Source organism: Chinchilla lanigera, unplaced genomic scaffold (genome assembly GCF_000276665.1).
Source record: "Chinchilla lanigera isolate Chin_1 unplaced genomic scaffold, ChiLan1.0 scaffold00008, whole genome shotgun sequence".
Taxonomy (NCBI): domain Eukaryota; kingdom Metazoa; phylum Chordata; class Mammalia; order Rodentia; family Chinchillidae; genus Chinchilla; species Chinchilla lanigera.
This window is the reverse complement of record NW_004955409.1, coordinates 3,229,274-3,252,580: the sequence shown is the minus strand read 5'-3', so window position 1 is coordinate 3,252,580 and position 23,307 is coordinate 3,229,274. Positions and strand designations below refer to the sequence as shown.

The 23,307-nt window shown below is 47.5% G+C and overlaps 1 protein-coding gene and 1 long non-coding RNA gene across 6 annotated transcripts in view; both read right to left on the bottom strand.

The window, feature by feature from the left end:
• LOC102023780 (aromatase) overlaps window positions 1-23,307 on the bottom strand; it is a 114,451-nt gene that overhangs the window by 60,492 nt on the left and 30,652 nt on the right. The gene's annotated exons all lie outside the window — the stretch shown is intronic.
• On the bottom strand, window positions 3,628-12,591 carry LOC102025437. Its single transcript, XR_259748.2, has 2 exons — window positions 5,008-12,591; window positions 3,628-4,388 (listed from the first exon to the last, which is right to left on the bottom strand). It is a non-coding gene; the product is annotated as an uncharacterized LOC102025437 (long non-coding RNA).

Below are 23,307 nucleotides of genomic sequence, written 5' to 3'. Positions count from 1 at the left end.
TTTGTTTGCTGTTTAATGTTGCGCTCTCTTGGGCTTAGGGAAATCTGTGGGGCCAATGCAGACGTAGGCCCTTAGCTATGGACCCAGCCCCAACACTGCCCACGTCTGTGCCCTAGGAGATGACACCGCACATGAGGATTCCAGTTCCCATCAGACTTCTCTTACGAAATACAGATTCAAAGATCAAGTGAAGAATTTCAGCGTGGAAACTGCAGCTCATTGCCCCTTCTGAGTCCCATGCTTTATGTGACTGCAGTGGCCTGTCACCCTGGAAGCTGGCCCTGCCTGCTCTTCCCTCCTGTCGGGGCACGAAGGTCCCTCTTGTGGGGATCCCCGCCCCACAGGCTGGGACACTTAAGCACTGTTCCCACTGTCACCACCTTGCCGGCCCCAGGGGGATGGCTGGTCAGCAAACACCGCAGGGAAGTATCAAACTCACTATTCTCTGGGTTTTCTTTGAATCTTACTGGGTAGATGGGGTTTCATTTGTGACATCAGACTTCATTCCACCTACCTATTTAAACAGGGGGAAGGAGAGAGGAAAGAAAAACCTGGAAAGGGCCTTGGACTACAGTAGAGCTCTGAGCTTTAGCCAGCACCAGGGAATCTCCCAGCCCAGATATTCTGCTGGAAGTGTCCTGCACTGGCTGGAATGAACTACCCCAAAATATATTTTTAAACTTTGGATGTAAGACTTCATTGAGGCATAAACGATATTCAGTAAACCTCAAATACCTAAAGTGTACAGTTTGTTCCTCAGTTTTGCTGAGTACTAGTCTATGGCATGGCTACACACAGTTTACCCATGCACTTTTTTGGGGGGGTACCAGGAATTGAACTCAGGACCTTGTGCTTGCCAAGCAGGCACTTTTATCACTGAGCTATATGCCCGGCCCTACCTATGCACTTCTTAACAGCTCTGTCATTTTGAATAGGGCTACTATGAACATGAGCGTACAAGGCTTTTTTGTGGACAGATATAAATCTCTTAAGAGTGGAATGTCTGTGCCCTATGGTAGGTACATGGTTAAATCTTTAAGAAACCGCCAAATTGTCTTCAAAGTTCCACTGCAGAGTTCTGGTTGTTCCACATTCTCACCAGTACTTATTCTTTGTCAGTCTAACTTTTAGCCATTCTGGAAGCATCTGACTATGGTCTTACTTTGCATTTCCTTGATCACTAATGGTTTCAACTATTTTTAAAAGAGCTTACTGATCACTCATATATCTTCTTTTATGAAATGTCTGATCATACATTTGCCTAATTTAAAATATATATATATATATATATTGTTTTACTTACATGTTTTTAAGTAATGAAGTGAGTTCTACTCACTTTTACACACCTCTACTCCTACCCCGGGTTGTCAGATGAAAGAAGGACCAGTGTCTACTCCCTGGGGAAGGGATGTGGTATGTGTTCTCTGTGGTAGGTAGGTGGTCGACGAGCCGACCACACACCAGCCAGGAAATTCAGGGGGCAGGCAGGTCTGGCTGCAGATAGAGCCTTGGGGAACAGAAGCATGAAAGTTACTTGGACACTTACACTGAAGGATTATTTAGTATAAAAATGGAACCTACAAGTATGCATTCTCTTCAGACTTCCTACACTGTCCATTCTGACTCATCATTAGAGGAATTATTCACAGGAATACCTCAGCAGGGAGGTATTAGAACAAGAAATGGGAGGTTGTCTCATACTTTGGGGGAGTGCTGGTCCCTCCGGAGATGGTCACAAGGGTCCCCACACACAGCTTGGTGGGTGAAGCTCTACTTCTATGTTCATTTGATGATTATGCCAAGTTCAAGGCAGATCATTGCCGAACCAAAATCTTTCTGGACCCACCTAGGACCTCAACCTGTTTCTGCCTGCCAGTGTCATCATATATATCCCCCAGGCAGAAGAGCTACAGGGGCTCTGGTCAAAAAGCCCTCAAAGTCTTTGAGCTGACTGATACAAGAATCAAAATAAATATGGATGGAGAGAGAGTTTTGTTCCAGGGGTAGTCAGAGCTGCCACAGCCTCCCACCCCACGTCTTCTACCCAAATACTGTCTCCAGAAAGCTTTGTTAAGTGAAGCTCTCTTAAGTCTGATCCCTTCTCGAGGAATACCTCAAGGGGGTGCAACACCACAAGCCAAGGGAACCAGGCACATAGTTTTGCAAGTTTGAAGCAACATCCTTGGAAGAAAGCTCTGCGTTCTTAATTATCATTTCAGCCCCAACACCACATGCCCACACCAGCCGCAGCTCTCTTCTCCTCCACCTTCTTCGGTGGCATGTCACCTGACCCGTTTTGGATCTTGTTTGATTTTCTGTCTTGCAGTCCTTAGCTGTTGTAGTCTAGGGATGCCCTCCAGGGAGCCCTCTCTGACTGTCCTCACAGCAAAGATCCCTCCGGTTCCTAGTCCACTTCCCTTGGGAAGTACATCATGACAAGAAGTGGCAGCACACCCTGTGGCCACTGCTGTCACAGCCAGTGGCAGCACTGGAGGATGCGACATCTGAGTTGCTCCTGAAGGAGCTTCTTCTGTGAAGGAGGCCTGGGTCACCATCTCCGGCCAGGTGACTTAGCACGTTAGTTTTACTAGGACCAGAGGGGCGATCTCAGTGACAGTTTAAGATACCTGCTTATGCCACATGGCACAAGGAACATGTGGAGGCTTGCAGTCAGACTGTTCCCTGTTTAGGTAACATCCTGACAAAGGACTGAGCCTGATTTATTCACACACGTGTAAAGTGGAGACACTGATCATACCTTTGCACAGCGTAAGGTTTGAACAAAACTGTACACTAAATCGCCCAGCATGCCTGGCACTTGTAAAGTTCCCTGCTCACAGTCACGCCTCCAGATTTTTTTCCTTCCTTTGCCACAAAAAAGGTGATATTATGACAAGTGTGGCTCATCTAGAAGCGTTGGGACATTTTTGTCAAAAAGTCAGTCATGTAGGAATTGATCGAGTTCCTGCCCGATCATTTCCATTCAGCCCTGAAGGTCTGCAAAGTGAATTGCTCCATGCACAGTGGGGGTCAGCAGGGCTGTATTGACAATGAAACTGCTATTGCCTCCCCTTGCCCAGCCCCAAACCAGACTCAAACCTCGGGTTTGAAGGGAAAGCACCATCAAGTTGCCTAAACAAAGATCTTGGTGGAAACTCATTCATGGGATTGGAGCTGTCCTGTCTCCTGAGAAGCTGTCACTGCTAGACAGGCTCATTCTGATTTTCTGATTTATACTGACACTATTCACCGTGTGTGTGCAATCCCAACACTGCGGAATGGCTTGGCTTAGTCTATACGGCAGTCTGTTCAGAGTATTTCCTAATATGCCTCAGGTCTTGCAATCATATGTCCGTCTCAGCCAGGAGGCTCCTCCAGCCGGCCAAAGTGACAAGGTCGACTGTGCCACTGCCCCTTTGTTTCCGTACGCACAGATACAATGCAAAAGACACAAGCCTCAAAGCCAACAGAGACGCCGTTTGGAACCTACTGCAGAACCGCTGCAGACACAGCTGCCACTTGTAATACACATATTACTGTATCTTTGCTTTCACTCAAATTCCCCTTCGCATTTAGGAGACTACAGTTTACAGAAAACTGGAAACACATCAAGGCACAGCCAACACAAAGGATGTAATTATTTATTCAAGGTGCTTGACTTCAGAGCCACAAACACGTTTCTACAATAATCACCACACTGCAATATAAGTATCTTTAGTCCTAAAGAACAAAACATACAGAATGCTACTCTGTGCTTTCATAGTGCATTGCTATAAAGAAAAGTTTTCTGCAATTCAATTTAAAATACTAACACTGCTAACTTCCACACAAACTCATCACGAGGAGGAATTCTTTCTGCCGGAAGTTGGTAGCAATAGCAGAAGTGCAAATTGCGAACAGCTTTTAAATCAAGTACAGCTGCATTGTGCTGCTGAGGTACCTTTCTATAGCACAGCAACCGTAAGTCCTGAATATTCTGAGATTGTCCTGATTTTGAATGGCCATTGCTAAGTTTTGTATCCAAGGTACCCCACTTTAGTTTGGGGGGGCAGTTTCTAAGATGTTGGCATACAGTTCAATTTAAAGAAAAATGGGACAGCGTTCTTTAAAAAAAAAAAAAAAGAAGTCAGTATCACCATCCCAACTGTCTTTGAAACTGCAATTTTCTTAAGTCTATAGTATCTTTATGCAATAGTTTCCCAACTCAGGAAGATTTTTTTTTTTTTTTGCTTCCTTCATAAACCCTCATCTTTCTTTATGCACTTTGAGTACCCTCAAGTGGGTTTATAATTATACAATCTTGTTGAAAGGGTACAGATGAAATAATTGTTTCTTATCTCCAACTCCAATTTTCTAGAAAGGCATTTAAGTTTTCAACTCCAGGGTACCTGAAAAAAACCAAAGATGGTACAGATGGCTATAACTTCTCCTATTTTTAGTTTTGGAATGAATCTTTGTTTTGTAAAACAATGAACGCAAGTAGAAAAAATGCTTGCTTTTGTGCAACGGAACAGAGAAAAGAAAAACCAGTCCTTGAATATTTACAACAAAAGACCATCACTTGCTACTGTTACTGACGCTGGATTAAACAGTTAAAGTTTGAGAGTAAAACAATGTTGCTACTCATTAAATATTTCAGCAGTTCAAAAATTCACACCTAACGGTGCACACCACTCGGCAACATTCTGCACACTTCTATTTTGATACAGTGTGGATTTTTCCCTGTAAATGAAAATCCACAGACACAAACTATGAAAGGATAGATTATTTCCCCTTTCCATTTTCATGTCAAGGAAATATTTTAAAGTGAGCTGTTTTCTGATCACAAATTCATGTCCAGCTTGATTTTATCAAGAAGCAGTTATTCAAAAGAATACATCGTATTTCTAAAAGTTAGCTAAGACCAACTAATAAGACCTGGAAAATGAGCACATTTCAAAGAATTTTATTTTCTTCAATAGTTGCATGAGTTTTTTTTCCAGGAAAATGTGCAAAGAGCAAGGTTACCTGAGTCTGCTGGTCACTTCTAGTTTTGGACTCTTGAAGATGGTGAGTTTTCTTAATGATGCGCGGCTGTTTAAGAACCGGGTGGTTTTTCTAGCAATCACTCTTTGTGTGCCATCTTTTATAAAGGTGCTTCTTGTTGCTAAGAGATCAGTTGCTTAGAGACGAAATCATTAAAAAAAATATATATATGTCAGGGGCTAACATAAATTATAACCAAATTGTGTCGTTTCAACTCACCCTCTGAATGTTTGGCTTTTGTAATAGATCGTAGCGTACCAAGAGAAGCCAATTACTAATCACAAAGAGAAAACCAACCAGGAGGAGGAAGAGAGATCTGTGTGTACTCTCCGTGGACAGAGAGTAATGCCACAGGCTCCCTGAATACAGCCACATTGCCAGGCTCGCACAAACTTCGGCTGCTTGTGGGGGTCCTGCGCATACAGATTCAGAGAAGGAGCCCTGTCCCAGGCAAACTTGTATGCAGTTTGGAGGATGAACATGTGTGGGAATTGTGCAGCTACTTTAGTCTTTTTCAAAGGGCCAATTAAGGGAGAAAGAAATGCTACACTTCAGAGACACATAAGCTGGAAATCTGAAGTGATCCTAGCCTTTGAACAGATATTTCTTATGTTGTCATTGCTTCAGGTCCAGGAGTGTACATGCTGGGGAGCAGGGACCGTGCTTGGATGGAAACCTCTCTCCCTCTGTCTTTTCTGTTAGGTATCAGATACAGCACTGGCTGAGGGACAGGCATAAGTGCTGTCAGTTAAGCAGATAAAATTTCTCTCAGAAGGTCTTAAATCTCCCACTTCCTGGTGACTCTGCCCCTCGAGACTCTGCCCTATGGACTAAATACCACCCCTACTAGGGACATTTGCATTTTAGGAATGCTGTGTACTTATAAATGAAAGAAATTTGAGTTCCTTTAATATTCAAAGGAATGGCAGCTTCCTAAACAGGTAGGATGAAAGGTGTTCAGAGCAAAATAAAGCCAGGCACAGCCTTTCATCCACTCGCTCTATGATGTGACCCCTTGTGCATCTCTTTTTTCTAAGCCTCCTCCGTCTTTCAAGGCCTCCAACCTCATTTTAGACAAGAAAAAGCAAGCAAATAGGAGACCCCAGGGCCAGCCATTATGGAAGTTGTTTTTTTTTTTTTTTTTTTTTTGCCTTGGGCTCAATCACCTGAGGTCCGGGTGGTGGTGAGCGGGGGGTGGGGGATGGAGAGATCTTCTCAGCTCACTCCTTAGCTCTGCCAGGCAGATCAGCAACGCCCTGTGTCTCATCTACAAAGTGGATTGTACATGAAAGACCCACAACCGGTTTGCATTTATTTAGGAAGAGATATACATCAGTTTTTAAAAAGGAATGGGACTAGCAGCAGAAATTAATCACAGTAAGTCCCTGGCATGTGAACATTCCTGCTATGCCCTTTCACAGGTGTCCTGTATGACTCCGCCAGGTTAGGAACAAATCCGCCTCACAAGCAACGCTTCCAGAACGGAACTTGTCTGTGAGTCTGAGACTCACTGTACCAAAGGAAACAGAGCGCTAACCTACCCCAGCCCAGGCTCTGAGTGCCGACAGGCCGCGAGCATTTGAGTTGCACACGGTGGACTTGCGATGCCAACCAGGCATCTTCCCTGAGGTCTGTCTTCCTTCTAACTCCCAAATCTCCTTCTGCTGCTTATATTTTGGGAGAGAAAGGGGAGGGATTGGAGATAGAAGGAATTAGGGCAAGAAAATGAATTTTCTGGGTACACATTCAGTGCTTCAATGCCCCTGGAGGAAGGAGGGGAGCAAGAGGAGGCGAAGAGGGGCAGACGTCGTGAACATGACCGTGTGTGTGCTCTTTGCGGGCCAAAACCGTCTTCTACTGCTCTTTTCCCAAGTCCAAGCACTTTGCACGGGGCTTTTGTAGGATCAAAATCTTTGTTACATTGTAAGTCAAAAGAGGAAAAGGGAAGCAATGTGTCTGAGGGGGTCAAACTCTTCCTTGACTTGAACCACTGGACCCTGTTACTGGTTCCCTGCATAGGACCGAGCTCTGCATTGAGACTTGCACTTTGGACTCAGGTCTAAAAGAACAAGCCTTCCCTTCCTATCTACCCATCCTGTTTTCTGCACAGTTTTGGCCCTAATTTGGCTCCCCCTTGCCTGGCAGGTCGCTGGTCTGTTTTTAGCTTCTATCTCTAGGATATGGGCCTTCCCACCTGCCTTTGACCACTTCTTATCAGACTGTATTTCAGGCACCATTCAAGGTGCAAGCCTTCGGCCAGCTACAGGTTTTCCCCCACCTGGGTGGAAGTGAGAAAAGGCAGCCGTCAGTGATGGACCCTTCCCGTTGCTAACCCTCCACAAGGCAGGAGGAAATAAGCTTGGACCACCAGAGCTCTACATGCAGATGCTCCAGTGTGAAGCTCTGAAATGCTTTTCAGCACAGATGTAACGGTACCACGCAGTACCTCGACCACAGAGCCCCGCGCTCGGAGCCCACCACGGCTGGGAAGCCGCCGGCACGCAGGAGGCCCGCCTCCCAGTCTCAGATGGGAGCTTTCTTCTCTGTGTTCCACAGGCGCTGACACCAGTGAGTTTCTCCTGCCCCAGGGCAAGAAAATACTGCTGGAGAGACACCAAGTCCCAGGGCATCCTCTGTCAGAGCGACTGCCATTGGAGGTGCCTCTCACTGGGAAAGTCAGTGTGCCCTAATCCCACTCCCAACTGAGCAGCCAGAGGTCCTCGTGCAGTCCGCTGCCCACTGCCCAGCAACCAGGACTTCCCAGGACGGGGCCTCTCCTGGCTGACCGCCCACCAGGTGCCGTTTATGAGAAGCTGTGCAGCCCTTCATTAGCTAGAAGGTAGGAAGGATGCATTCCTACCTTGGAAGCTAACAGTGTACTGACCACTTTCCTATTTCTCCAGAAAACTGGCCCCAGACAAGACTGGATGGCCTGAAGAGAACGTGACTCCCTAGGTAACGGTGGAGACTCTTCAAGTCCAGGCCGCTGTCTGCAGGTCTCTGGAGCAGCTAGCAGAAGCTCCTCCATACAGGCCACACAAGGTTGCTGGCTGCGGCCGTCTCACCCTGCCAGGTGCCGTATGCTGGAGAAGCCACTCTGAGAGGCAGGAGCACCCGGAGCAGTAGAGGAGGGTCTGTGCTTCAGTCCCATCCAGCCCAGCAGTGACCAAGAAAGAGCAGGAGGGGGGGTGTAACAGAGCACAGCTGCTCCAAGTTAAACCCTGGGCGATTCTGGGAGGCAGGCGAGAGCCCAGGAGAGTTTGCCTTCTGATAAGACAGCCACTCCTGCTAGCCAGAGGTACTGCGACCAAGCTGCTTCTCCCCGTCTGGTTGGCTCTCCTGCTCCGAAAAGTCTTTGTCTCGTTCCATAGGGTTGTCTGGCGTGCTAAGTCCCGGGACACAGAAGCTGAGATCCACGAGGAGCAAACCCTAGACAGAGGGTAGAGGTGCCTTCTCTGACCTCACCCCTCACCCCAGTCTCACCTCAGCCCTCAACACCACAAGTCATCATGCCCTTTTTGGTACCAGTCAGTATAGCCCTAATGGGCAAAACTCTTCTGTCCACCTTGCTCTGCATCCAGCTTGTATCCCAGTTCTGAAGGGCGACATTCCTCCAGGCACACACCCACTTCGATGGTTACCTCAAGAGCAAGGCCACATGGTACCCCCTGGGCTCTTGTGAGGTATTTTCCCTCTCACTCACAATCACCCTGAAACTGACCGTAGAGATTCCACCTTCCTCTCCTGCTGAAGCATCTCTTCTCTCCTTTCTTTCTCCCTTCCCACCCCTGCCACAGAAAATACACCTTCTACCAGCCCCCAGAGGGGCAAAGCTCTGGCCCATCAGTCACTCCGGCAGCCAGCCTGCCACTGGGGCTGCCACAGCGGGAAGGCCTCTGAGACCCCCTCCGACATATTAAAGACCACACCAGAGGCTAAACCTGCTCTCCGGGGCAGAAGAATAATCAGCTTATCTTGTTAGTTACCAGACATTGAAGGTAGGAAGCTCCTGTACTGCAATTTGTGTGATAATTGACACAACAAAAGATCAGAGCCTAATAAGTACCTCAGAACAGACCGATTTCATTGCTTCTCTTGGAGAAAGAACCATGGTGTTCTCCTCATAGACTTTGGCTCTGGTTGACCCTCTACGTTTGGAAACTTACATGTAGCTACGGCTGCCTGATAGTTCTCAGGTATTAATTATAATCATCTGCAAGTAGATGACTTGGGAGGAAAAATAGGAGAGGCGGTAGGAAATAAGAAAGGAAATGTATGGTAGTGGGGGAACTGTGGAAGAAAACAGAAGCCAAACATCCCCTTGAACCTACCTCCAAAAGATACTTGTTCTAACAGCCACCCTGGACAAACTCCATAGGGACCCACTAACTCTAGTGTCTCCTAGTCCTCAAAAGAAAAACTGGGATGATTACTGCAACACAATTATAGGCCAACAATACCGTTTAGTAGAGAACAACAATTAAAGTGATCAAAACTCCTACTTCTAGAGCAAACTAGTCTCCATTCTCTTCCTCTTTTCTGAATTTTGCAGCCCGTCTCTCCTGCCTCCCTCTCTACTCTTAGTCCTCCCCATACACTCATCTGTAGGTAGACACTTTCCCCTTCTTTCTTCTCCGTGCACCGCCATGCAAGCCTGACCCAGACGCGCATCTGTAAATGAGGTGGGCTACAATGAAGGCGAGACAGCAGTAAACTAAGCTGTTCTATCTTGAGGCCCTTCTTGTGGTTTTTGTTTTTGTTTGTCGGTGTTGCCACTTCTCCCTGGAAGGCTGATGCCTATGTAAACCAGTCTCCCTTCAACAGGGTACGCAGTGCTTCTCATTTCCCTTGACACCTTGCTGCATTCCCACACCAGCTACGTCCTGTCTGCCAAGCCCTTCCAAATGTGTGTGCACGCACGCACAGAGAACATCAGGGGGGGGTGGCACGGTGAGCACACAGCCCCCCAGCTCTTCACCCTGAGGAGGCCACTAAGGTAACACCCTGACCTCCTCAACCCCGCTCATTCAAGGGTTCCCGAATGTTTGCAGTCTGTAGACTGACCGGCTGTAAGTGTGCAGCAGGCAGTAAGGGGAAGGTGGATGAAAATGACACAGGAAGAAACACCAGGCAGGGACCCAGGCGCGGGAGAGACACTCACATAAGGGCAAGTGAAAAGCTGGCCCTCGCCCGAGGACACGATGAGAGAGGCCAGCCCTGTTAGACTCCGTCCGGTACCAACATAGGAGGCCTCCAGAGGGGACAGGAGGTGCTGCTGTGGGCTCGCTGAGGCAGATCTCAGCAGAAAGAGCTTCTGGTTCACCCCACCCAACGTTTCAGTGCACCGGGTGGCACCAGTAGAGGGCAGAATCAGCGATAGTGGGTCTGGCCACCATATACCCATTGCTTATCCAAAGCACATCCACTGCACATGGAGGAGACCTTTGGGAATTTTCCTTTAAGGAATGAAGATATAATTGAGACTCTTTAGCCAGGAAAGGAGAAAGCAAAAAACCGCCCCAGGCTCAACACGATTGTTCCCAGGATGTATTGCTAACGCAGCAGGACCCTGGATGTGGGGTCAGTTCTCTGGAAAATCAAGGCAGATCTGCCTTGAAGCTCCCTGGAAGCTGTGTCTACTCGCACTCGAGGTGTTGCCACATCACGCTGCTTGGGACTGCGCATGTGCTGCAGCCCCGAGGATGTCATAGGCCTCCCCAGGGCCCTTGGGGAGTCCATTGACATTGGTACCGTGCTCTGAGAAGGTGGCCTGTCCTTCCCAGGTTCCCAGACCCTACCTTGTCTTCCAGGCCCAACCCTCCCCTGGCCAAGTCGTCCTGCTCTCCAAATCCTTCCCTCTCTCTCTCCTTCCAGTTGTCCAGTTAAAAGCCCCACAGTAATTCTTAAACTGACTTCTCTGGCTGTCTTCAAAGATTCGGCGCTCAAACTGAAATGAAGCAAAAGCTGCCTCTTCCCTAGCTGTCTGACCCACAGCAGTCCCACATACGTGTACCACTGCTTCCTAAATGCAAGGGGAGCCACGGTGAGCCTTGCCCCAGGTCCTGAAGTACAGTTATTGCTGGGAGCTCAGGTGTGGGTTGGTTATACCCTTTGTAGAGGAGGGTGATAGGTACAAGCTTCTGACAGCCAGATATGAATTATCTGAGACAGTTCTACTTTCTGTACCATTGTATTCTTTTTGATAAAGCCAATTTTTACATTGCAAATGCCTTATTAAACTTTACACAAAACCCCCAAAACATTTCAAAGGAATTCCTTTTCAACAATGACTGAACTTTTTTTTGTAACCAAAGCCTGTGCATTTGGGGGTGAATTGAAGGAGGGAAGTCCAACGTTTCAGTGGAATAGTCCATGGATGACTAAATTTAGTATATGGTAAGCTAACAAGTATTAGTGAAATAAAATGCAAGTTATAGAAACCTGCTCTCATGTCCTCATTTAAGAGTGCCGCGACCCGGACTAAGCACCCTAAGGCACTGGAGTCTTCTTCCCAGTTTATCTCTCCTAGAATGAATCTGTCAAGGTTAGGATCCTGTCTTACTCATCTTTCTGCCTCTGGGCTACGGATGGCTGCAACACTCGGTAATTTGCAGCAATTTTGAAACAAGTGAACTCTTCACCCTTGGCCTCCTCTGTGTAGATGCCACGGGTCGCGACGGCTGAGGTAGCTATATCCTCAGTCTTGCCCCATCCCAGGCCACTCACGTCTTGAATCAGGAGTTCCTGTTCAGACGACCACAGTTCTGCCTACCTTCGGAAGTGTGGCACCGACTCCTGCCTACTTCTGGTTGTCTGACTTGAGGCCTAGTGTCCCAGAGCAGGCCAGCAGTGTGACACAAGCGCTCCTGAGTCAAAGTGATCCACTGTCGCATGTGCTGAAACCTGGAGTCTGGTACCTAAGGCTTCGCCACTGGACACCTGGGCAAACACCAACACCCCCACACCATCATCTAAGCTTGGTTCTTCCTTGCCAGGGGTCTGTTTGGTGAGTGTTCCAGCTCTTCCCTACCCTGTGCCATGCTCCTTTGCCCTGTACCAGAGGAAGCGTCTTACTGTCCTTTTAGCCTCCGTCTTCACTCTTGTCCCTGCTGTCCTTCCAGCCCTGCTCTTTTCCTAGAGGCAGAGGCCCTCATGTGAGCCCCTGGCCCAACAGCTAGCTCCCTGCTAGAAGCAGACTATCCTCAGTCAGGACAGCTACCCTTCTGTTCTGGATTTGGGACCTGGGCTTGGCATTGCAGCTCGGATGAGAACCTCACTCACTTGTTGAAGTCAAGATAGGGGTCTTCTGTGCCCTTTACCTTCCCTCGCTGGCCCTGTGCTTTGCGTCTGTCCCATTGCTGATAAGAGGACCTTGCCTCTTCCCAGACCTCCCTGCCAGCCCTCAATGGGACAACAGAATCTGCAATAAGACGGTGGCCCTCCCACCCCACCCCGCACTTGTACTCCATCTGAACTACGTGTGTTGGCGCTGGTTCTGAAATAGAGTTATTGCGGTACAACTAGATTGTTTGATTAATTACACTGATTGTAGGAAAGGACATGACTTGGTCACTTTCCTTCTTGCTGGGACAAAATACTCAACACCTACAACTTCAAGGAGGAGAGAGGGTTATTCTGGCTGACATTTCCTTGGTCATCCATCTCTGAAGAAGAAACAGTATGGTAGAAGAGCATGACAGAGGGAATGCTGTTCACCTCATAGCTATCAAGAAACAGATAGTGAAAGACAGAGCTAGGGAGGGAGATATGCCCTCCCAGGCCACGCCCCCAGAGACCCATCTCTTCCAAGCACGCTCCACCTGATAATAAAGTGATTCCCCAGCTGTATTGGCTCATGATCCTGTCACCTTCCACAAGCTCCACACCTGAATGCATGAAATTTGGGGGAACATCTAGATATAAACCATAAAACTCTGCCCTGGGCCCCAAAAGACCCCTGTGTCTATACGAAATGCTTTTAGTGCACCTACAACAGTTACCAAAGTCAACAACAGTTCCAGCATTGCTGAAAAGTTCAAGTCCAAAGTCTCCTCTGAGGCTTGAGGCTAACTCATGCTGTGAGCCCCCGGAAAAATAAAAGAGAAAGTTGAACACTACCAGCATACAATGGCACAGGGTAAACATTCCCGTTCCGAAAAGGTGGAATGTGGTGATAAAATCAAAGTGGCCAAAGCAAGACTGAGACCCATCTGCAAATATTAAATCCTAGAGTTTCAAGTCCAGTACCCAGGCAAGTTGTACCAATGAGATATGAACTCCAAGGGGCTTGGGGAGCCCTGCCCCAATTTTTTCAGTGAGGTCTTTCCTCATGTTTTTCAGTATAATCCCGACTACAGTGTGAACATTAGGTGGCCTTGAAATTTCCTCCTGCAGATTAATTAGTGTACTGCCCTTAATCTCAGTCTTTTGCAAAGTCGCAGGACATGAGAAAAAGTAGACAACTTTTCTATCACAGGATACTACACAGGCCTCGAACTCAACTGCAAATGGAGTCCCTCTTCCCATCTGAAAGCTCATGAGCCTAGTCTTCACCAGCTCCACTTCTATCCACATTCTGGTCTTCTGAGTTCTGGCCAGAATCTCCAGTCACGCTCAGCATTCTAAGGCTTCTCTCTAGCCAGCATCTCCAAACCTTTCCAAACGCTTCCTGGAAGCCAGTTCCAACAGCTTCTAAACCATGTGGTCAGCAATAATCACAGCAATGACACCACTCTGGCACCAAAAATCTATTTTAGTTACTTTTCTCTTCATTGGGACAAAATAGCCAACACCTACAACTGAGAGGTTTATTTTGACTCATGCTTCAGGCTGGTTGCCTGGCTTCAAAAATAAGCAGCATGCGAGGGACATGGTAGAGGAAAAACTGCTTACCTTATGGTAGCTGGGAAGCAGAGAGAGAGGGGCAAAGCCAGGGAGCAACACACACATATATATATCCAGATCATTCCCCCAGGGACCTGCCTTTTCTCACCAGGCCCCAGCTCATAATGGCAAACTGGCTGCATTTCTCCATAATCCGCAAGCCCTGCCTCTGAGCACATGAGGCTTTGCAGGGCCTGCAGACATATACCTTATCACGGTGAGAGGAGATATAACCAGACACGGTGAATCGTCGGGAATAGTCCTACATTATGTGATATCATTCTTTGGCTGAGGAGAGTTTACATTTCAAATGTGTTGTTAACCATTACACAAACTTTGAGCAATTAAATTTGTAGAAGAGGGGATTGTGGATGGGCAGCTCACTGGCTACTGCTTGTGCAATTTCTGGGACAGTTCTAGGAATTCTGAGCTTGTCCAGGGTTGCTGTATCTGCTTGCATCCAAGTGACAATCCTCTCAGCAGAAATGTGACCTCATCTCTGCTTATCTTCATGCTGGTGCCTTCCCATGAGCAGTTTGGCCTTATGCTCTAACGGTAGGCGTGTGTCTACAAGGTTCTCCCCTGCCACTATGCCCTCTTTCCCACTCTTTTCTGCCAGTGACATTTCCTGGACATTCCCTCCCCACTCCTTGCTGGAAAACTTTCCTGAGTCATCTTATAAATGGAGGCAAACTTTTGCCTTTCTAGAGCTATTTACAAAGCTTTCTCTGGGGAAGGTATTTTTAGCATCTAATCCTGAAGGTAGGAGGATGAGAAGGGCTGAGACAAAGTACAAGGAGCTGGAAAAGGGATTCTTTTACAGTTTCCCGATATCCTACAAAACATATATATCCCCAGCTCCAGCAGAGGCTAGTGACAGTCAAGCCCGAACAGCCCTTATCTTCCTCCCCAAGGCCCCCGCTCGTTGTGGCATCGCTGGTCCATTACTGAGTAAGTGGGGATAGATAGCCGGCCCGAACCTGAGACTGAGTTGAAAAAACATCTCCTGAATGCACTGATCTTCCCTGGCTGGTCCCAGCCCCCGTGAGCACATACTCCCCTGATTTCTCAATAGCTTCGATTTACTTTAAGTTTCTCCTCTGATTATCAGGGAACCACCAGGAAATGATATGTGTTTCGGAGCCTGGCACATAGTAAGCACTCAGTAAATGTTAGCTATTAATAAGAATAATAAATCCAGAATGGGATCCATAGGAGAAGTGCCTAGAAGCTGCGAGTGGTAGACAGAGGACTTAGATTGTAGCACACAGCTAAATTTTTAGCACATGGTAGACCATTCGTTTAATGTTGTGAACTAGAGAGAGTTTCAGTTCTTTAAAGGGTAGAAAGAATGCCTTCTGGCCAAATGCTAATGGTTAGGAGTCCCTCATTATTCCTAAATTTTAGCAGAGTGAAAAAGGCTTTCCACACAGACTAAGCATCCAGCTCAATGTCTAAGATGGAGATTCACAACCAAAATACCATCCCATCTGTCTTCTGTCTTGGCTAGGGAAGTTCTAATTGGCCAGCTAATGTAGAGAGCCTTTGTAGGGCCTGGCATCTTCTATGGAAAAAGGCAAGTCTAGTGACTACAAACCAATTAAGCAAGTACTCTTTGTAAGATACATGACTAAAGCCAAGGAACAGAGTGATAACCTCAGAGTAGAGAATTAACCCTGCCTCCACAAGTTTGGGGCTACTCTATTGCTTTCTATATTGTCTTCCCATTGCTGGGACAAAACACCTAACACACTCAGTTTAAGCAGAGGTTTATCGGGCTTATGATTTCAATGGTTCAGTCCATGGTCAGCTGGCTCCAAGGCAGAAACATCATGGTGGAAGGGTAAATCTTTTTAGTTCATGGTGGCTGGGAAGCAGAGCAAGGTAATAGCTTTCTAATACCCTTCTCCTTGTCAAGTTGCTCTACACAGAGAGGTTGGAGTTTTAACTCCATTTCCCAGGAGTCTCTGTACTTCCACTAATTCTCCACAGGTTCTCTCATGTGACTTGGACTTCCAGGCTGGGGCACAGGATTGGTCCTCTGCCTAGGTCCTCTGCCCTGGACCTGGCCCTTGGTACAGTGGGCTGGAGGACGAGAGTCCAGCCCTTAACCACAGTGAAGCACCACCTCCCTTTGAGACCACCGGAGCTGAAAGGCATTGCCTTCAATCTTCAGATTGGACATCTTCATATAAGACACTGGCTATTCTGGCCACCGTGCCCCAATTCTTTGCCACCAAGCAATCCCAGCATGCCTTGTGATTGTCAGCAGAAAATGAAAATGAAATTTGAGGCAGATTATAAGAACAAAACAGAAATCTACCCCTCTAAACAAAAACCCTTCAAAACAAAAGTGTAGGATGGAGGCACGAGAGGGTTTTACTCAAAGAATGACAGTGGTCAAAACTGTGCTTCAAGCAGTGGTGCTCAGCAGAGTGGACTGGTGGCCAGGCAGAGGCCAAGGGCAAAGGCTGGCTCCATGGACAGAGGTGACTCTCCTTCAAGAGAGAAAGGAGGGACAAACGTGCAAAGTATTTCTGTAGAGTGTTTCTGTAGAACCTATACCGGGCTGATGGCTGTAAGGGAAGGAAGAATACATTATTAAACAGCTAGATGATTCCAAGCCTACTTTGGAGGGGAAGTATCCATGCCAATGAGAAATGGGGGGCAGCATTTAACAAGCATTTACTGTAAAAAAATGAGCACTGGTAGCAGTCATGGAACATCAGGAAAGGGACCTTGCTTCAAAGGCTACACAGAGAGAGACGGGGGTGCCACTGGAGCTGCAAGAGCTGCCCACAGCTTAAGAGCTAATGAAGCGTTCTTCAGAAAGGAAATCACAGAAAATCGTGTAAAAAAGGAGAGGCCATCAGCTTAGACCACGTTACACTGACCCATAGGTACAAGAAAAAGCAAAACACAAGGTCAGGCCAGTGGCTTTAGTGTTTAGGAGTCTGTGGTCTCTGACCCACCCGACTCAGTCAGCTGGCAGAGGGAATAAGGTAGCAAGTGTGGGTCCCTTGAGCCTTGAGGAAGGTAGGTGAGGAGCACAGGAACCTTCTCTGACCAGTATAAAAGCCCAATTGCGTAGACTTTAGTCACTTAGCTCTTAACCCCATCAATATTCTAGAGAAAAATTATCCCAGATCAGATCACTTATGGTCCTCAACAAACTTAGTTGAACAGCAGTAGTTGCCACCCGTTAACCTCACCCCTTTGTTGATCGGGATTTTCCAGATAATCACTGGCCAATAATCCGTCTCCAATTTGATGCTAGCATCTCAGGGATCATCTAGTCCAGCCAAGCTGGGACTGACCCAGAATGTGATGGTGGGGGCCTGGTAGAGCCTAAGACCTGTGAAAAGCTTTAGGTATTTTTATCAGCTGGAGAACCCTCTCTGTGGTTCAGTTTGTCACTTGATCTCTGGCCTTCTTCATCCTTTGAATTAAGGAAGGGCTGCCTGAGGGTAGCGATGTTAAACACACAGGGAAAGCTACCTTTCCTTGGGGCCACCGCGGGAGCTGAAGTGGCTGCTGTTCTTTTGCTAAGTGGTGTGTCTACTCAGATAGGACATCTTTTTCTAAGTTGCACAAAGGAGCACTGGCTAGTGGGGCTCCTGCTGACACATTTGCATTTGGAAGAACATGGCATGAGTCAGAAACAGCTTTCTCCTCAGGAGACGTCAGGCTCTGTGACTGGCGCCTGTTAGTGGCCGTTGGCCTGGCCCTTGACTCCAGCAGCCCTTGAATCCATCTTGGCCTTGACTGAGGAGCACTCCTGGGAGAGTTTTGAGTGAGGCCTCCACTAGCATGGAGAGGTTGGGAAGAACAGTTCAGCACTGGATGAAACAGGGAAAAAGGCCCAGAAGGTTTGCGTGTGTCCAAGAACAAGCCTTACAAGTCGGATGCCTAGTGCAAAGTATTTGCAGCTGTGGAGTGTGCACACATTATTTTAAACACATTATTAGCAAGTCCGATCTAAAATCCTGCTTGAGTGAACCAGACCACAAGAGGTTAAAAATCATATGAAAACCCTTATTTTTAAATGGAACTGCATTTAGTCAACCACTTGTGTAGGATATGTCTTCAAATCAAATATTGTTGCCATTTGCCAGAGAGAATGGGCTTTAATTCCTTGATGCCAAAGAATGTCTGGTACAATGTATAATGAAACTAGAATAATTGAGCTACTTGTTCATCACAAAGATCTCTAGCTGAATACTCAAAATTCTTCAGCAGCTGAGTGGGCCTGGAGTGAATTAACAACACTCTTTTAAAAAAATGTAAAAATAATAAAATAATTTTGAGGTAGAACACAAATTTCACAATAGAAATTTTTGTGAAGCACTGTTAAATGCTTTTTACTCCAGGAAGGATCACACATTATTCTTTGTTGTCAAGAATATCAATAATGAGAAGGTGATTCAGGAGAACAAGTAAAATGTTAGCATCTCAGAGGATGTGCCACAGCCTCCCCTCCACCCAGAACTTTTTCCCTTTAGGATGCCTAAAGAAAGGCCAGTGTCCTAGCAGTTTGTGAAAAACGACAAAATTACAACCACATCCTGGCGATATTTGATGAAAGGGCATTCACATAGTTATCAGGGACACTTGGCTCCTAGCTCAGGCTCAGAACCTAACACTGTGTCATCCCTAAAGCACCGTCCACTTCATTTGGTTGTCTGTAGAGGGCAGTCGCCTGTGTGTGTGTGTGTGTGTGTGTGTGTGTGTGTGTGTGTGTGGGCAGGGGATAGATAGTTTCTGAGGACTCTTCCAGCTCTGCCATTTCTAATATTAAATTCAAGGGATTCCTTTATTGAGTAGTGGTCCAGAACATCCCCTCCCATTCCTTTCTGTCACATTTATCGTTTGCCTCTGAAACTCTACAACCCTACTTTCTCAGGAATCGTTAGTACTGGCAGCTTCTGGACTCAAAACTTGATGGTTGTCCTGTTCCAGTAGCTGAAAAGGAGCTAGCAGGGCTAGGGAGAGCGAGAAGAGGAGCTGGGCCGGGGCAAAGAACCACTTTGGGGTAATGGGATCTGTTTTTTGGCACATTAGAAAATGAAGTCTCAGCAGACTGCTGATACGAGCTTGCCCGCAAAGCTGGTGAGGCTGGGGAAGGAGATGCCTGGGACAGGTGCTCTCGCCAGTGTCGGGTAGGTTTGCTGGAGCCAGCAGAAGCATTTTCTGGCTTCCTTAGCCTCTGCCCCAGAGGGCTTCAGAGTGTGGCATGGGGCCTTCTGCAAGAAAGAACCTTCCTGCATCTAATGTGGATGGCTTCCTCGGTCTGAAGGGCAGCTGTGCTCCGTGCCTCCACCAGGCTCACAACTGGTCCTGTTTAACATGATTTTCTATTGAGCAAATAGAAAAACACTCTTCCCCGCACCCCGAAAGACAAAGCTATTCATTCACAGGAGCTGCTGCCCAGCTGACAGATGTTTTGGCCTCCGTGCTCTGCAGCCAGCGGTGGCACTGACCCCAAAGGTGAAAGGCTCTGTCACCCGTTCTCATCCCCCAGCTGGCCACTTGCTGCCCAGGATCATCGTAGAATTTTGACATTTGTCTTTCCTCCTCTCCTCCTGCCTCCACAGCTCTTACTGGCTCTTAGGATGGAGCTGTGGAACAAGTGAACCACAGCAAAACAGTGACAGTGCGGCCCAGTCTCTGGAGAGAGGAGACATATTCAAAGAACATGGAACTTCCGCCTCCTGCTGAAGGGCTGCCTGCATTGTGTTTCGCCCTTACAGAGATGCCAGAGCCTTCAGCTTAACTCCACGAAGCACCATCCCCATAGCCCCGACAATGTGGTTATGCACGTTGTTCAGCTCTATGATATAGTCGAAAAGCTTCAGACCCATAGAAAACCTAGGAAGGAGCTAGGGTGACAAAGGCAAGACTTCTCCTTGGGCATTCAGAACTCTCTCTGCCACTCCAGAACTGAAGTACAAAGTGATCAGAGAGGATTTTGCTCTTGTAAGTTGTGCGGTACGGACACCTGGCAGAAATTCAGTGGTGTAAATGACAGAGTGGCTCCATGCCCTTTTAGCAGCTGTTAAGCCGGGTGTACCTACGCCTATGTCCCCCTAGACAAGCACTGGATTTTAAGGAAACTGCAGCCTGGCTTGTAATTTGTGGACGTGACAAGAGAATAGTGGGGATCAAGCTAAATTTCTCCTGATGATGCCATAGGTGACCACAAACAACTTCATGAGGAAAGGTTCGGGGTAGCTGCACTTATGTCTGGAGCTGGTCACGAGACAGCAACATGCTTAGCAGCAGAGAAATGACTGGTTTGCACAGAGAAGGCAAGTTTCCTTACATGAAAGCACTGAAGACTGGAGGGCGTGAAGGTCTTGCTCCAGCTAGGTTCTCAAACTTATGCAGTGTCCAGTGCAAGGGAAAGGAAAGCTGACTACTCGTTCCTTCCGTGACTGCCGGACACCTGAGGACTCCCGCTCTGAGCTTCCCTGCCGTGGAGTGGAGGAAGCTATCTGGAGACCACTTATCAAGGTGATCTTTCACCAGAAGAAGAAACGGCATCTGAGGCGACCTCCTAGGTCACCGAGGAGGAAATACAAGCAGCACTGCACTGAGCCAAGATCCGAGGGATTCCAGAGCACTCTTGACATGTTTGTTTCAGTGTATTGAGTCTTCAGAGAGAATGGAAACTTAGGGGAAAACTGATGGAGCTGTTCCCAAAGCGGCATTTGACCAGGTCAGCTGGCAGATGGAAAATGTGGGCCATGTGGTCAGGGCTGCGGTGTCACAGCTGCTGAAATTCTACATCTGCAGGCCTGGCTGTGCCCTTCCGAAGACACGGCGGTGAGGAGCTCTGCGTGCTTCTCCCCCAACACTGAGAGAGCAGCCTCGGTGAGAGGGCCCTTCACAGGAGCTTCATTGCCGAAGAAACAAGTGCCAACCTTCTGGCTTATTGTAACAGCGGTGCTGCTCAGCAGCCTCCCATTCATTTGCAGTTCACTACGCGGTGATGCCACCCTCTCCCGTCACACCTGGCTGTCTCCCCCAGAGATGATCTATGAAACAGTTGAAAAGCACCAAGGTGACTTTTAGAGCCTTCAACTCTAGGAGAAGCTACTGACTGCTTGTTCGTGCTCTCATTTCTGTGGTGTAGGGTATAAGCACAGAGCACACAGTAGCTTGTATAGAAGAGTGTGGGAAGACGCCAAAGAAGTTGAATTGAGGTCATGAATTGCCTTCTCTTTCAAGTACTCTTTAAGGTCGGTTCTCCCTCAAAACCCATTTTATGGATTTCTATGAAGAAAATGGTCGCAAGATTTTTGTTCAGACTGGCCGCAGTACTTCCAAGTGACTCAGGACTCTCAGGCAGGCTCTCAGGCAGTGTATTTGGGGGGTAACTGGATGGCCTGATAGGCTGCTATGAACAAAACCGCTTCTGCCCAGTGAAATCCTTCCTGTCTTCTGTGCGTAGGTCAATGTCTTCTCCACACACCTCCACGAGTGTCCTATGGGGACCCCGCGTTCCCACCCCTGGGCGCAGCAGCCATTTGGTTGCGTGCTGCCCCCAAACTCCAAAAGCTGGATAGTGTATTAGGGAAGGCTTCGTCTGCCCTACTGTGTGGCCCTCTGCTCCTGCTACCTTTCCTTCCTCGAGCAACCTTTTCCCTAAAGCTCATTCGTACCCTTTGCCTTTCCAGTTTTATCAAGTGCCCAGGGACCTCTGTTTATGCAATATTTTGTTGTTTAAAAAAATACAGTGTCAGTAAATTTCCCTTAAGAAAATTATCACTGTCAAAGAGAATGACAGTATGCCATAACGTGAATTGGACACCAATATGATCAAAGGCCAGAAAAGTGCAATCAGAAATAGCAGAAAGGAGAAAGGTGAAGAGCAGTAAACAAAAGGTTAAGAAAGGAAACATTCTTTCATGGTCATTTTTGCCCCACATTGGGTTAATACTGAGACAGCACAGAGCTTCCTTTGCAAATTGAGGCAGGTTATCCTTTCTGAGCCTAACTTCACTAGAGGCTGGCTTAACTCATTTTGGATACCAACTCTACACCTCTAAAGTGAAAGCTTGTTCCTGCAAGCTAGGTGTAGAAAAGATGAAGCAGAGAATGCGTGCCCCTTTTCTCTCCCAAGGGTTCTGAGGTCGGGGACCATGGCCCTGAACACTGACTGACCGTACTCTGACTGACCCATTTCCCTGCCCTCCTTCTTCCGACGGCTAGTACACACCACTCCTCTCTCTGGCCTAAACCTGCTGCTTTTCATCCTGTGATTAACTGGACCCAATGTATCAGTCAGCTCCTTTTTCATTAAGTATTGTTGGATTGCTTTGTCTCTCGAAGGTTATGGTTTTCACTGGCTAAATTTGGCCCATTGGTAATAACACCAATCTGCAAAAATACTGGTTATTCTGGGATTATAAAAATAAAAAGTTCAGAGTATATGATGTCACCGAGACTTAAGTAACAACGAGTCTTTATAGTTACACAAAAGGTTTTAAAGTTTCTGTAATGATTTCTCTGCCAGAGAAAAATATTTCACCAGATCCTTTCTATAATCTCCACAAAAACGGTAAAGCTACAGTTCCAAAATGGCAACAAAGGGAAAAAGAAGTCTAGACTTCTTCCATCTCCCCTTCCACCACCCAGTTACCCCTTTCTGACCCTTGTTTTGGGCCTCACACCAGCCAACGCATTCTCTCTTCCCCACCCCGCGTCACCTGCAGGCTTCTCACCTGTCAGCCCACAGAGCTGTCATCATCTATGTCCATGCTACTACTCTGGGCAACAAGAAAACGTCAAAACAATTGCAAACTCAAGTGCACAGCCCTGTACACTTTCTATCTTCCACTCACTGTGAAAGAGCATTATTCCCCTGAGGGAGTTCTCTGACACCTGGCCTAGGCCCAAAGTATGTCACAAACTCAGTCAGAGATTCAGAGACCGGTGGGGCGAAGGGTTGGCCTGTCTCACATCCAAGTCTGAGTCAACGTTTAGCCATCACTTCCTATAAATAGTGGCCTGTTTCCGTCTGAGAAACACTGGAGAAAATGTTCGAGTGTGTCATTCTCAGGACCCTCTTCCTGGAGAAGGTGTGAGGGCCACAGATGAAGCCTCAGACTGAGACTTTCTGTCTCCATAACCAGCGCGAGTTCGTCGTGCCTCTGGAAGCCTCCCTGTCACCTTCCAAGATCCAGCTCAAACACACCCTCTGCTAGAAGCGTTCCCATGTGCCCAGCCTGCATCTCTCTCTCTTCTGAAGCCCCCTGACCGTGAGGTTTGCACTTGCTGTGTGCTTGGCACTTTTTACTCCTAGATAAGAGGCTCCTGGAGGGCAGGGTCCATGTCTGCTTCCTCCCTGGGGCCCTGCCGGGCTGAGCCTAGTGAGACCTGTGGGCAGTACAGAGG